We start from the raw sequence: 15,089 nt of genomic DNA on the forward strand, positions 1-15,089 counted from the left end.
ATCTACTGATTCTTCCAAATGTCTTCAAAATTGGTAAGCATCAAGTAAACAATCAGAAATTTTTACTGATTTATTGGTATGTTAATTATAATTCTTTTGAGCACAAGGAATAGGAAGATGACTTGAGCTGTATTAGACACAACAGAGGTATTTGAAGGACACTGGAGTACCTAATGTAACTCTGAGACCAGCAAGGTTCCAGTGAGCTCTCAGAGTTAATGGATACACAACACTGTGAATGCTTTCAGGACACTCTCTATTCTGTGCTACAAACACTGGCTTCTGTCTTTCAGTCCATCTGGCAGGAAACAAAACCACTGAATTCCAAGCGTCACATATCACAACCTGACCAGCAACTTACTACTCTCCATATTTGTTTATTTTTAAAGAATCTTTTGTACTTTCAGATCTAGCTCGACCTATCTTAGGTCAGATACTTGCCTCAGAACCAGTTAATGCGGATGGTAGATTATTATTACTGGCTTGATGAGAGCCAAAAATGTATCTGGTTTTCTCTTCAATGAGGTATCCCTGAATGAACAAATGATAACTGTACTGTATCCCTTGTATGTTTGAATATGTTTGTATGATTGAATAATCTGATTAACTTAAGAAGTGAAAGACGTGTCCAAGTTCATATGGCGATATCATTTAAGCTTAGCAGTTTTTTTGAATCATTTTATTTCCTCACATAGATCCAACTTCATTGTGCACTTTATGAAAATATTCTTTTAATACATGGAGATAATAACTGAAATGATTACTATCCATTAATATGGATTAATAAGGCAGATCTAAATTAAACCATAAGAATTTAGTTTGAAATGCATTCAGAGTGATTTCCTCTAGTTTTGAAGCTTTTGCAATTCCCCACCAGACCCTCCTTTTTGGATAAATGCCCAAAATACTATCTATCTTTTGGTTCATTTAAGTAAGTGATGGCAAATGAGTATTTCATTGGCATATGTTGTAAAAACATCTTTCCTGCTGTTCATGGGCTTAATTTTCCCACCACGTACCTCAGTATTCTAAATGCATAATGCTTCACAGGACACAAAATGAAGCAGCTAGTCCCATTTAAATATTATGGCACAATCTTCTTTGAACTCTTAAAGCATCATGTTGTAGCATACCACTTTTCATGAGGTCTGTATATTTAAATTATTTATAAAGGATTTACAATGAGATTGTTGTTGGTTAATCAGTTTCAGATGGGTTGACATTACCCTTGTTAGCAGCTAAAGAGATGGAGGGATAGAGAAAAGAGTATAAATATGTTGAGGGAAAGAACTATGTGAAAATCAAGGAAATCACTCCAATGCCCATGTACTACATAAGAGCCTAAACTGTCTTTCTTTATGTATTTTGAGATAAGGCATTTATTTTTTATTTTCCTATGAAAAATAAGATAGAAATATTTTGTGTTGGGTGTTTGAATTTGTCATCAAATATTTTATTCCTTATTTTTACAGTGATATTTAATGTTGGGTCTAATAGACGGAATGCTTTAAAATAGTTTTACATATAGAAAGCTTATAAAATCTGGTATCAATGAGTAAGTCATACCTTAAATACTTTCAAATAGTTTCATGCAATAGATAATTAAGCTGTTTAATAATGTAAAATTTAAACTCATCGAAGTTTAAAAAACTAGCCATAAATGTCTGTGAGGTTATGAACTTTCAATTTCATTCAGGGCTAAGACTGTGCACAGTAATCCCCAAACAAGGTAGTTTTTACTAAGATATGTGTTGTGATCTTGTAAATTGCTGAAGCAGGATATATGTACGTATGTACACAGGCATGTATATACACATCAGCAAATATATGTCATACATACATGAAGACATATAAATATCTATATCTGTATTCAATGTTAACTATGCCTCAGCACCCTTTAGCAATCCACCAAAGGTATCAAAACATTGTCCATTTCTTCCTAAAATTGTGAAATACAAGCAATTATCCATTAAATGTGAAAAACCAAGTGGGAAGGTTGAAATGGAGACTGCTAGTCACTTAAGGATTCCCTGAGAAGAGTGATAATACAGTGAGGGTATCATAACTCAAGGACTATTTCCTAAGATAAGATATTGGGATTTTATTAAGGGTAGTATGCAGTTTTATTGTATCAAATTTAGAAATATACCTTAAAAATTAAAAATCATATTTTGTACCCCTTTGATAGTAACTAGTGTTATACCACAACCACATGTAACTGTCATTGTCACATAATATTAGAATGATTTATGGGGTATTAATTACTTGGTTCCTAACAATTATCAGTGAAATTTTAAGAATCTGGTTAGATATTTCTATATTTTTCAATTACCATTGGTCTCTAGAATATGTAAACCAAAAAATTACAGGTAATTGCTTCTCATGTCCTTAGAGTTAAAAAATTATGACATAAAGGAAAAAGAAAACTTCCCCTGTTGTTGGAATTAGACCATATTTCATTTTTCAATTCAGTGTATTTTTCATCAATATTCCTTTCCAAAACTTGAGTGTGATTGTTTTTGTACTTTATTTTAGTGAAATGCTAATTAGAAGTGTTATAGCTAATCGATGCCATCAAAATAGTTCTTTTAAATAACCAGGACATGAACTCTTTAACAAGATTCAGTCAGTTCTATTTATAGTTCCCCTAAGCTATGAACTATTTGTACACCCATGTTTCTGCATAATGACTTTTCAGTGTGGTTTCAGTAATCATTCCAGAAGGCACAATCTCAAAATATCTATATGCATAAAGAATATATTTAAAATAAAGGCTAAATTGGCTGGCCATGCATTAAACCATTTGTCTGTGAAATCGTTTTGTGAACTATCTCCAAACAGGAGATGTTCCAGCTGAGTGTAGGACATAGCAAACATTTTTTTTTTTTTTTTTTTTTTGCTTACCATATTATATCACCATAACTTCTTTTGGAAACACTTCTTCCTCTATGTGTCCTCTTAAACACTTCTTCCTTCTTTCTCTAAGATGGCAAGCCATTTTGAGAATTTGGACTTTATTTAGCCCACACAGGATTAGAAGAAGAGATAGGCTCACTCTCAAACTACTTGACTTTAAATACTTAATAGCTGAAATGAGAGGCACTGGTGATTTTGTGAAGAAAGTATGTTAGCACCAGATTCCCTCAATGTTAAAAGACGAGGGGTGCAGAGAGTGAATAATGTAGGCTTCCCTGGAAGAACACTTGTCTCCTATGTTTCTGAATGAGAAGCTGTTCTCTCTCTCTCTCTCTCTCTTTTTTAAGGCTTTGGAAGGAAAGGCATTTAAAAGAGCCATATTTTTAGTTTCAAAACAAAAATAATTCATTTTTTTGAGCTTTTCTTTAATCAAGAACATGCGTGAAATCTTTTCACATAAATGAATAATGCTTTTATAATTAACCTGGTCTTTTATAAGACAATATCAAAATAAGTATGTTGTGCTGCTAACTGCTATCTTTCTATCTTTGTGAGTGTGAAGAGAGACATCAGATTTAGACTTATTCATGATTTCAGACCCCTAGTAATAGAGAAGAATCTTCATTATATACTTAATTTTAAAATATGCTCCCTTTTCTCCACTCAAATACCATCCATTTCTCAAATTATTAGAGTCAGATCGGCTAAAATATTCATTGTGCTTATTGTATGACTTTTTTTTTCCTAAATTTTAGGGCAAGCATGTTCCCTGACATTAATCTCTATCCAATATTTACCATAGAAAAGAGAATTAGTAGCTTAATTATAACTGTTTCTTAGTAATTTTTATTTACTAGCTTCTGCTGTTAATGTGCTTTTAGAAAATAAAAATGTAATTCTACAAACTTGACTGTTTCCTGATGTTTATTTTTATTTTTTATTATTTTATTTTATTTTTAATCATAGATGGAGGATCCCAGTCACCCATATCACAGGTCTTAATTCAGGTACAGGATATAAGTGTTGGGTAATTTTTCTTGCTGCCATGAAATAATTTTTATATGTCTGTTCTTATATCTGCTATGTATATGAACATACATACTTTTAAGTAGTGCATGAAGATAAAAATTTTAGGTGTGTTGAAAAATATAATTTACTTTTAGGTGTGGCATATTTACAGCCTCTAAACGAAGGTACCTACACTGTCTCTTCTAGATAAAAAGTGAGTTATATACCCTGCCATTCAATAAGTACACCTATTTTACTTATATAAGCACATGACATCATCATTTAAACCAAACCGATTTCTAAGCACCACAGCTGTTACTAGTTATTTAGAAGTCTAATTTGAGCAGAATGTGTCACGCCAACTTTGCACACACGCGCTCACACAGGCAGTATTCACATTAAAACTTTCACCTCTATTAAATAGCAACAGTTCTTCAAAAATTCCAACACTCTACTCTTAACAACTAAATAAAATATGTGTCTTTGAGGAGTAATATGCCTATTTTATTTTTATTCCTTGAGGCAAATCTTGTATTGAGTGGTGCAATTTTGTTTCACTGCTGTCACTTTAATCAATTCTCAAAGATGCATGTGACACTGGGTGGGTTTAGTCTTCCAACCTCATTGTTTCACTCCTCTGAATTCAGGGCAAATCTCTGTGACTTTTGTTTTCAGTGGAGGTCACACATATATAGCCATCAATATTGAAATAGCATTTTCTCATGCAAACAGAAGCTTTAATAGCCTCTACAAGGGTTTGCTCCTTAGGGAGAGTAAATTCAAAATGGCACAAGCCATCTGTTGTGGTGGGATTTTTAAGTTTCCTTGTGCAGTACCCCTCTTTCTCTGTCTCCGTCTCTCTCTCCCTTTTGGTTGTATAAAATGACGGCTTTATAATCCATTCTTAAATTTCAAGTTGACTAACTCATAAAAATAATAGCAGGTCCACAAACCATTGTAGATAGGTGCACTGTACGACCAGAGTAACTAAAAAAATCAAGTTTGCATTATGGAGTCCAACAGTCAATTCAGTGTTTACTGAAAAATACTCCCTATTGCTCTGGCCATGGAGTGCTTTGGGAAATGATAGGAAAGCTGTGGGTGGGCCCAGATAGGTGACTGTGCCATGAACCACTTATTTGTGTGTACCTCTGAAGCCTGACTTCAGAAGGCTTTTTGTTGAGCTGAAATTAATGTGAAAAGCATTTTTTAGAACAAAGAATGTTCTTTGGGTTGAACTTGAATATTTCCCAGAAGTTCAGAGGGCAGAATTGGTGAAAGGAGATTTTTAAATCCCCAAATCCAGAGAGTGCACTATTAACTTTTACAATACTAGAAAAATTGTAAGTAAGTTAGTATCTGTTTTCACTAATAGATTGTAAGCTTAATGCAAGTAGACACTGCCTCATTCATTCTATAGCCCTAATCTCTAGCAGAGTACCTGGTACATACTAAGTGCTGAGTCAATATTTGTGTAAAGGAAGAAAAAAGAAAGAAAGGTGGGAAGGCAGGGAGGATGGGAGAAAGGGGGAAAAATAAAATTAACAATGAAAAGTAAAAAACTCCAAGTTCTTTAAGAAGCATTGAACCTTATAGGTTACCAACTCTAAATGAAAATACTAAAAGAATGGTTTAAGAATAAAATCTACAAATTATGAAAAATGTTTTTTTTTAAAAAAAAAAAGAAAAATGTTTTTAAAATGAAATATCCACCCGATACTAAGCTATTCTAGCTACCATACAGAATTGGCCTCCAGATATGACATCCTTACTTTGAGTTTAGAACTGCATGGGTTTTGAATAATTTAAAACCTCAGCTAGTCTAAGAAGATCATACTCATAATAGACTGAGGGTGAATAATGCTTTGAGCAAAAGTATGATTCCTCCTGTTTTAATAATTTTTATGTCACAATGAGGAATCCAGTAGTCAGCAGTAGCTCTCAAACTTTACTCAAGAATGAATTCTGGACTGTGTCTAATTCAATTTTCTAGACTGCTTTTTGCTATATTCAGATTAATTTGTAGTAATTAAGATTTGCAGGATGATGACAAAGAATGTTAAATAGGACCATATGAACAATGATGTGCATTTCTGTACAAGGACAATATTTTCCCTCTGACACATGCCTTAATTTCCCTGTTTTGTTTCACTCCATGAGCATAAGACCTAGAAATCACAGGCTATGTAAGCAGAATAGGGTGTATAAAAGGAGATTGTGGTGAGTAATCATGGAAAGACAGACAGAGGCCAATATGTTGATGTTTCACTTTGTGGTCCCTTGGTTAGTTTTCTATGTTCTATCTTGTTTTCACCTGGTTTAAGTCAGACTAGCATTGAAGCCCCACCTCACCGTCACCTGGTGTTATTCCATTTCTCTGGACTAAAATAATACAACATAAATCTTAAAAGAATGAAAGAAAGAGACAGGAAGTAATGGATTATAAAGAAAGAGAGCACCAGAGCCTAGGACACAGATTTCCAGACTCCTAGGCTAGTAATCTTGGACATAGGGAGACCATTTCTTACCACTGTATAATCTTTTTTTTTTTTTTTTTCTGAGACCGAGTCTCACTGTGTCACCCAGGCTGGAGTGCAGTGGCGTGATCTCGCTCACTGCAACTTCTCCCAGGTTAAAGCGATTCTCCTGCCTCAGCCTTCTGAGTAGCTGGGATTACAGGCGCCTGCCACCACGTCCAGCTAATTTTTTGTATTTTTAGTAGAGACGGGGTTTCACCATGTTGGCCAGGCTAGTCTCGAACTCCTGACCTCGTGATCTGCCCGCTTCAGCCTCCCAAAGTGCTGGGATTACAGGCATGAGCCAACGCGTCATCTTTCACCTTAGTTTTCTCATTTGTAAAATGAAGTGCAGGACCAAATTACACCCAGGATCACTTTATGCTTCCAAGAACTAGGATCAAAGATAAAATTGTTTGATGGGTTCGATAGAAACATAAGGTTTTCCACTTGACATTGACTGGAAAGTGATTAAACAGTAATTCCTGGAGAAACTGTTACATAGGTGCTGTTTAATGAAAATACATAGGTATTGCTTATATAGAGACTCTCATTCATTATTTTAATTTCATTCACAAAAAGACTGATTCAATTAAAGGCAGGTGAACACTACATGATTATTTGTTTCAGTCTATTTCCTTCCAGCTATGCTAGTTGCCCAGCACAGTCTATTCTCTCCATCTCATTGAAAAATATATTTGGCTGGGCACATGATTGACCTACCGTAGACTGTATTTCCTGGACTTTGCTGCAGCGTTGGCTCATGGGACTCAGTTCTTGCCAATGGAATGTGAACTAAAATGGTGTGTACAGCTACTATGTCACTCACTTAAAAGGAATTTATTGTACCCCCTTCATTTTTTACTTTCATCTCATGAGTTAGAATAAAGATGTGATCATGACCCAACTTAAGCAAATAACAACAATGCCCTAGAAAATTCAGGAGTAACAGATGGAAGCAAATGGAGTCCTGAATGACCTGCAGCAGACTGGTGCCACCAGCTGGAACTTCCCATCCCCATCTATTTCTAGACAGATACTTGAGAGAGAAATACAACTCTTATCCTTCTCGATTCACTATTTCAGATCCATCTGTTACCTGACTAAAGGCATGTTCTTCTCAGCAGGAGCTGGGTGCAGTCACCACAGCGGTAGACAGAACACTAAAATTTGAGAGAGGCACTGACTCTACTGCCCTTCCACAGCTGGTGTGCCCAAAGCTACAGTACGTCATGAAAATCTTAATTCTTAAAGACTAGGCCTTGAGCAAATGCAAAAGCAAAGTATAAAATAAGCCTTGAAGGAATTAATAGCCTACCAACCAAAACAAAACAAAACAAAACAAAACAAAACAAAAAAAACAAGCCCAGGACCAGATGGATTCACAGCTGAATTCTACCAGAGGTACAAAAAGGTACCATTCCTTCTGAAACTATTCCAAGCAATCGAAAAAGAGGGACACCTCCCTAATTCATTTTGTGAGGCCAGCATCATCCTGATATGAAAACCTGGCAGAGACACAACCAAAAAAGAAAATGTCAGGCCAATATCCCTGATGATCATCGATGCAAAAATCCTCAGTAAAATCCTGGCAAACTGAATCCAGCAGCACATCAAAAAGCTTATCCACTAAGATCAAGTTGGCTTCATCCCGGGGATGCAAGGCTGGTTAAACATACACAAATCAATAAACATAATCCATCACATAAACAGAACCAATGACAAAACCCATGATTATCTCAATAGATGCAGAAAAGGCCTTTGATAAAATTCAACATCCTTTCATGTTAAAAACTCTCAATAATCTAGCTATTGATGGAACATATCTCAAAATAATAAGAGCTATTTATGAAAAATCCATAGCGAATATCATACTGAATGCTCAAAAGCTGGAAGCATTCCCTTTGAAAACCAGCACAAGATAAGGATACCCTCTTTCATGACTCCTATTCAGCAGAGTAGTGGAAGTTCTGGCCAGGGCAATCAGGAAAGAGAAAGAAATAAAGGGTATTCAAATAGGAAGAAAGAAAGTCAAATTGTCTTTTTGCAGATGACATGATTCTATATTTAGAAAACCCCAGTGTCTCAGCCCAAAATCTTTTTAAGCTGATAAACAACTTCAGCAAAATCTCAGGACACAAAATCAATGTGCGCAAATCACAAGCATACCTGTAGACCAACAATCGACAAGCGGAGAGCCAAATCATGAATGAATTCCCATTCACAATTGCTTCAAAGAGAATAAAATATCTATGAATACAGCTTACAAGGGATGTGAAGGACCTCTTCAAGGAGAACTACAAATCACTGCTCAAGGAAATAAGAGAGGACACAAACAAATGGAAAAACATTCCATGCTCATGGATAGGAAGAATCAATATTGTGAAAATGGTTATATGTTCCAAAGTAATTTATAGATTCAATGTTCTTCCCATCAAACTACCATCGGCTGTCTTCACAGAATTAGAAAAAACTACTTTAAATTTCATATGGAACCAAAAAAGAGCCCGTGTAGCCAAGAAAATCCTAAGCAAAAAGAACAAAGCTGTAGACATCACGCCACCTGACTTCAAACTATACTACAAGGCTACAGTAACAAAAACAGCAGGGTACTGGTACCAAAACAGACATATAGACCAATGTAACAGAACAGAGATCTCAGAAATAACATTGCACATCTACAACCATCCGATCTTTGACAAACCTGACAAAAACAAGTAATTGGGGAAAGGATTCTCTATTTAATAAATGATGCTGAGAAAACTGGCTAGCCATATGCAGAAAACTGAAACTGGACCCCTTCCTTTCATCTTATACAGAAATTAACTCAAGATGTATTAAAGACTTAAAAATAAAACCCCAAGCCATAAAAACCCTAGAAGAAAACCTAAGCAATACCATTCAGAACATAGGCATGGACAAAGATTTTATGACTAAATCATCAAAAGCAATTGCAACAAAAGCCAAAATTGACAAATGGGATCTAATTAAACTAAAGAGCTTCTGCAGAGCAAAAGAAACTATCATCAGAGTGAACCAGCAACCTACAGAATGGGAGAAAATTTTTGCAATCTATCCATCTGACAAAGGGCTAATATTCAGAATCTACAAGGAACTTAAACAAATTTATAAGAAAAAAGAATCCCATCACAAAGTGGACAAAGGATATGAACAGACACCTCTCAAAAGAAGACATTTTGCAGCCAACAAACATATGAGAAAAAGCTCATCATCACTGACCATTAGAGATATGCAAATCAAAACCAAATGAGATACCATCTCACACCAGTAAGAATGGTGATTATTAAAAAGTCAGGAAACAATAGGTGCTGGCATGGCTGTGGAGAAATAGGACACTTTTACACTGTTGGTGGGAGTCTAAATTAGTTTAACCATTGTGGAAGACAGTATGGCGATTCCTCAAGCATCTAGAACCAGAAACACCATTTGACCCAGCAATCCCACTACTGGGTATATATCCAAAGGAATATAAATCATTCTGCTACCAAGATACATGCACACATGTGTTTATTGCAGCACTATTTACAATAGTAACCCAACCCAAATGCTCATCAATGATAGACTGGATTAAAAAAATGTAGCACATATACACCATGGGATACTATGCAGCCATAAAAAAAAATGAGATCATGTCCTTTGCAGGGACATGGACGAAGCTGGAAGCCATTATCCTCAGCAAACTAACACAGGAAGAGAAAGCCAAACACCGCATGTTCTCACTCATAAGTGGGAGTTGAACAGTGAGAACACATGGACACAGGGAGAGGAACAACACACACCGGGGCCTGTCGGGGGTTGGGGGACAAGGGAAGGGAGCACATTAGGACAAATATCTAATGCATGTGGGGCTTAAAACCTAGATGATGGGTTAATAGGTGCAGGAAACCACCATGGCACATGTATACCTATGTAACAAACCTGCACCCTCTGCACACGTATCCTGGAACTTAAAGTAAAATAAAAATAAATAAAATTAAATTAAGCCCTTATGCATGAGCTCAGGAGTTTGAGTCCAGCAGGGCAAAATAGTTAGACCCGTTTCTAAAAAAAGAAAAGAAAAAAAAGGTAGGCACTAAATTTAGATAAACAGACATAATAGAGCAGTCAGACTGTATGGAATTAGAGCAATAAGAATTACGAAAAAGTATAAATGGAGCATTAGAGGTGCCTTAGTCATAGTGGTTAAGGGTTATCACCTATTTCTTGGTGAGAAGAAACTGAAGAAGCTGAAGCCTCCTCTGAATCTCCTTTATAGATCATTGGTTATATTAACAATATGTATTTTTATTACTGGTTGAATTTACTCATTAATACCATTTTGTTATTATTATAATTCTATTCTTTAAAAAAACCATATGATAATTACAATAAATAGATACCTGTTCAAGTAGACTCCACCCAGTTTGGGGAGTTTATATCCTAACATCCAAATTGGTGAAACTAAGTAATCAGCATGTGGTTTACTTTTTTTCGGGAGTGCTAAGTTCACATTTTATGAGATATGCTGGCCCCATACTCACTTTGATGGCAGAATAAAATCAATGTTCATTATTTTTTTCATACAAAGAATCTTTTTACTGAATGGCTCACATTTATCCTCCAGGCAGTGTTATAGATACTGAAAATTCAGGGTAAAGTTACAACCCTTACAGTTTAAGGAAGGTGCTGGTAGCATTCTCTGATTTTGCTCTAATAACTGCCCTAATATATCTATACTTATTCCTCCTGGTTATTATTATTATTTTACCTTTTATTTTATTTACTTCAGCGATATGCTTTCTAAGTACTTAAGTATTAGGTCAAACACAACAGTTATTCTTGACTCATTGTCCAAATTTTCATATTTTTTGTATTCACAGTATATTGATATAGCAGTATTGAATTGATATACATCAGTATACATGTTACAATTTTATCAATTACATATTGAAATTATTAACATTTCTTGTATTTATATTGATATTAAGGATTTACCTAGAAATGGTATTTCCATACATTAGCAGCTGATTGTAAAGTAGTGGTCATTTGGGCAAATATTTTCATTTTTTGAAAATTTATTCCAAATTTTGAAGTTGAAATGTATATACATGTCATATTTTAATGATTAAATAAATAATTCAAGGGTAAATACATACACTTACATTGTCTTTTTGATGTCCCAAGTTTGTATGCTACATTCCTGTTTCTCTACTGCATAGTGAAAGCAAATTAGATGTATGAGTATTCTTGTTATTTGACTGTGTGCTGTGACTGTTTGGTAATTTGGGGAAAATAGGTTGTTCTCAAGGTAGGTTTTCCTTATCTGCATGCTCCAGGCATCCCAATAGTTAATATTTAACAACTTATATTGGTTGAATTCCTTCTTCCCTTTGATAGCTCAACTGAAGCTTGATGTTTATGGTGGAAATTGTCTTGATTCCTTTAGATGATATGAGCATCCAAGGAGTTTGAAAATGTGTTTTAATTAAGATTCTGCTAAATTTTACCAGACACCTACTTGGAAAACAAAGCAACTGAATAATTAACTCTGATGAGAGCAGATGCTGGTCTAATGACAACCTGTTACTGCTCAAGTGCATCATTAGTCGTTTTACTGTGCTCCTTTAATATGTCCAGAGCTCTCCTCTGTTAATGAATACATTGGTAGCTGGGTACTTAAAATAGTTCCTCATTCTGGACTGTTGTAAAAGATATTTCTAGCATCTGCAAAATTCTTCATTTAAATAATTTGGTCCCCGTTCATCAACCCCCTCCCTTCATCTATTTGGCATGTGCTTGGAACCAAGCACTTCCTTAGTTTTCCTTGTGGGATTATTTTAGCCATACATCAAGGGAAGCTTACAAATTGATGAGAATCTAATGATGCATTTATTTACAGATGTGCATTTCATTTCCCTGGTATGTTGTTGAGGGGTAGGAAGAGTCGAAAGACTCCCCCTCCCTAACTCACCCCTGCCAGTGTTATGGGAATAGCCATGCATTTGACAAAATAAGAAATAGAAATAACCTCATATTTGATTTTATGTATAGTTGTCAAACATGAATTGGTACACATTCTTTTTAAGTGCATGGTTGATCTTTCAGAATAGCAATGTAGGAAATTATTTCTCTTCAATGATGCAATAACCCTATTCTGTAGTTTTTTTTTTTTTACTATTGTATGCATTGTTTTTATATAAAATCATAGGTTTACAGTTTAAACCTTAGGCACAGCACAAAACTGCCTGACAAACAACATAGGTTTTAAAACTGATGCAAAATAAGGGAATGTAGAATCCAATTTAGATTCCATGTTCAGAGTCACAACACACATATTACATCTTGAAAAGTTTAAATATTTTTATGGAAATTCATTAACAAATGAAAGATGAATATGAAGAGTATACTTTAGATTACTTCAAATAATATTCTAATCAAACCAAAGGCAATGGGTACAGAATATCCGTGAAGGGGAAAGACAATAATTTTTACATGCTATGCTTCATAACATTCTGTATACTATACATACTTTAAATTTGTAAGGCAATTCCTCTGGAGTTGGTCACATACTATGCAGGTCAATCAAGAGTACATCACAGGACCTTTGGACTTTCTCCTCCTCCTCATTTCTACTTCCAATACCCAACCACTGTCGTATAATAGAAGTTAATTTTAGTGTTCTTTAAATATTTTCTAACAAGAAAAAAGCTATACCTCAAAGTGGTTAAAATGCTGTACTGTATCAAGTCATACATAAAATATGGTTATCTTACTGTGGTAACTAAGTTTTCTAAATATTTCTTTCCTTTTTTATTGTGGAGGGTAGAGGGAAATTGAACATGTTAAGGATTCGTTTTATGAAATGTGTTTCAGAATGGCTTTACCAAGTCACGACAAACAACTCCCTTTTATTCATTAAAAATTCTGGTTGATAGCCAAAAACATCTTAATGTAGATGGCATAGAGAAAGCCTATTTCTGTTTTTGCCTTCGATCTATCTCAAAGCTGTGTTCGAAGTCTGACATTAAATTCCTAGGTATTTTATTATTTTTGTGGCTATTGTGAATGAGATTGTGTTTTGATTTGGCTCTCAGTTTGGATGTTGGTGTACAAAAATGCTATTGATTTTTGCACATTGATTTTGTATCTTAAAACTTTGCTGAAGTTGTTTATCTGATCTAGGAGCTTTCGGATAGACTATGGGGTTTTCTAGGTATAGAATCATACAGTCTGAAAACAGAGATAGTTTGACTTCTTCTCTTCCTATTTGGATGCTTTTTTATTTCTTTCTACTGACTGATTTATCTGGCTGGAACTTTCAGTACTATGTCAAATAGGAGTGGTGAGAGTGGACATTCTTGTCTCATCCTGGTACTCAATGGGAATGCTTCCAGCTTTCGCCTGTTCAGTACAATGCTGGCTGTGGGTTTGTCATAGACGGCTCTTATTATTTTGAAGTATGTTCCTTCAATGCCTAGTTTGTTGGAAGTTTTTAACATGAAGGCATGTTGAATTTTGCTGAAAGCTTTTTCTGCATCTATTGAGATGATCATGTGGTTTTTGTAGGTGAAAAAAGTCTCTGCAATAAGCAGTACAAAACACTGCTCAAAGAAATTAGAGATGACAGAAACAAATGGAAAAACATACTATGCTTATGGTTAGGAAGATGCAATATTAATGACCATGTTACACAAAGCAATTTACAGACTCAATGATTTTTAATCAAATCACCAATGATGCTCTTCACAGTATTAGAAAAAACTATTTTAAAATTCATATGGGACCAAAAAAGAGCCCGAATAGCCAAGTCAATTCTTAGCAAAAAACATAGCTGGAGGTATCATGTTACTCAACTTCAAACTATACTACAGTGCTGCAGTAACCAAAACAGCACAGTACTAGTACAAAAACAGACACATAGACCAATGGAACACAATAGAGAACCCAGAAATAAAGCCACACACCTACAATCATCTGATCTTCAACAAAGATAACAAAAACAAGCAATGGGGAAAAGATTTTCTATTTAATAAGTGGTGCTGAGATAACTGACTAGCCATATGCAGAAGTTTAAAACTGGACCCCTTCCTTGTACCATGTACAAAAATCAATTCCAGATGTCTAAAAAACTTACATGTAAAACCTAAAACAATAAAAACTCTACATGATAGCCTAGGAAATACCATTCTTGATGTAGTCCCTGATGAAGATTCCATGATGAAGACACCAAAAGCAGTTGCAATAAAAACAAAAATTGACAAATGGGACCTAACTAAACTGAAGAGCTTCTGCACAGCAAAAGAAACTACCAACAGAGTAAACAGACAACCTACAGAAAAAAAGAAAATATTTGCAAACTATGCATCTAACAAAGGTCTAATATTCAGAGTCTATATGAAACTTAAATTAACAAGCAAAAAACAACCTCATCAGAAAGTGAGCAAAGGACATGAACAGACACTTTTCAAAAGAAGACACACATGCGGCCAAAAAGCATATGAAAAAAAGTTCATTATAATAAATTGTTAAATAAATGCGTAATAAAACCTCAGTTAGATACCGTCTCATACCAGTCAGAATGGCTACTATTAAAAGGTAAAAAAAAAAAACAACAACTAGATACTGGCAAAGTTGCAGAGAAAATAAAAT

Source organism: Gorilla gorilla, chromosome 11 (assembly GCF_029281585.2).
Source record: "Gorilla gorilla gorilla isolate KB3781 chromosome 11, NHGRI_mGorGor1-v2.1_pri, whole genome shotgun sequence".
NCBI lineage: Eukaryota > Metazoa > Chordata > Mammalia > Primates > Hominidae > Gorilla > Gorilla gorilla.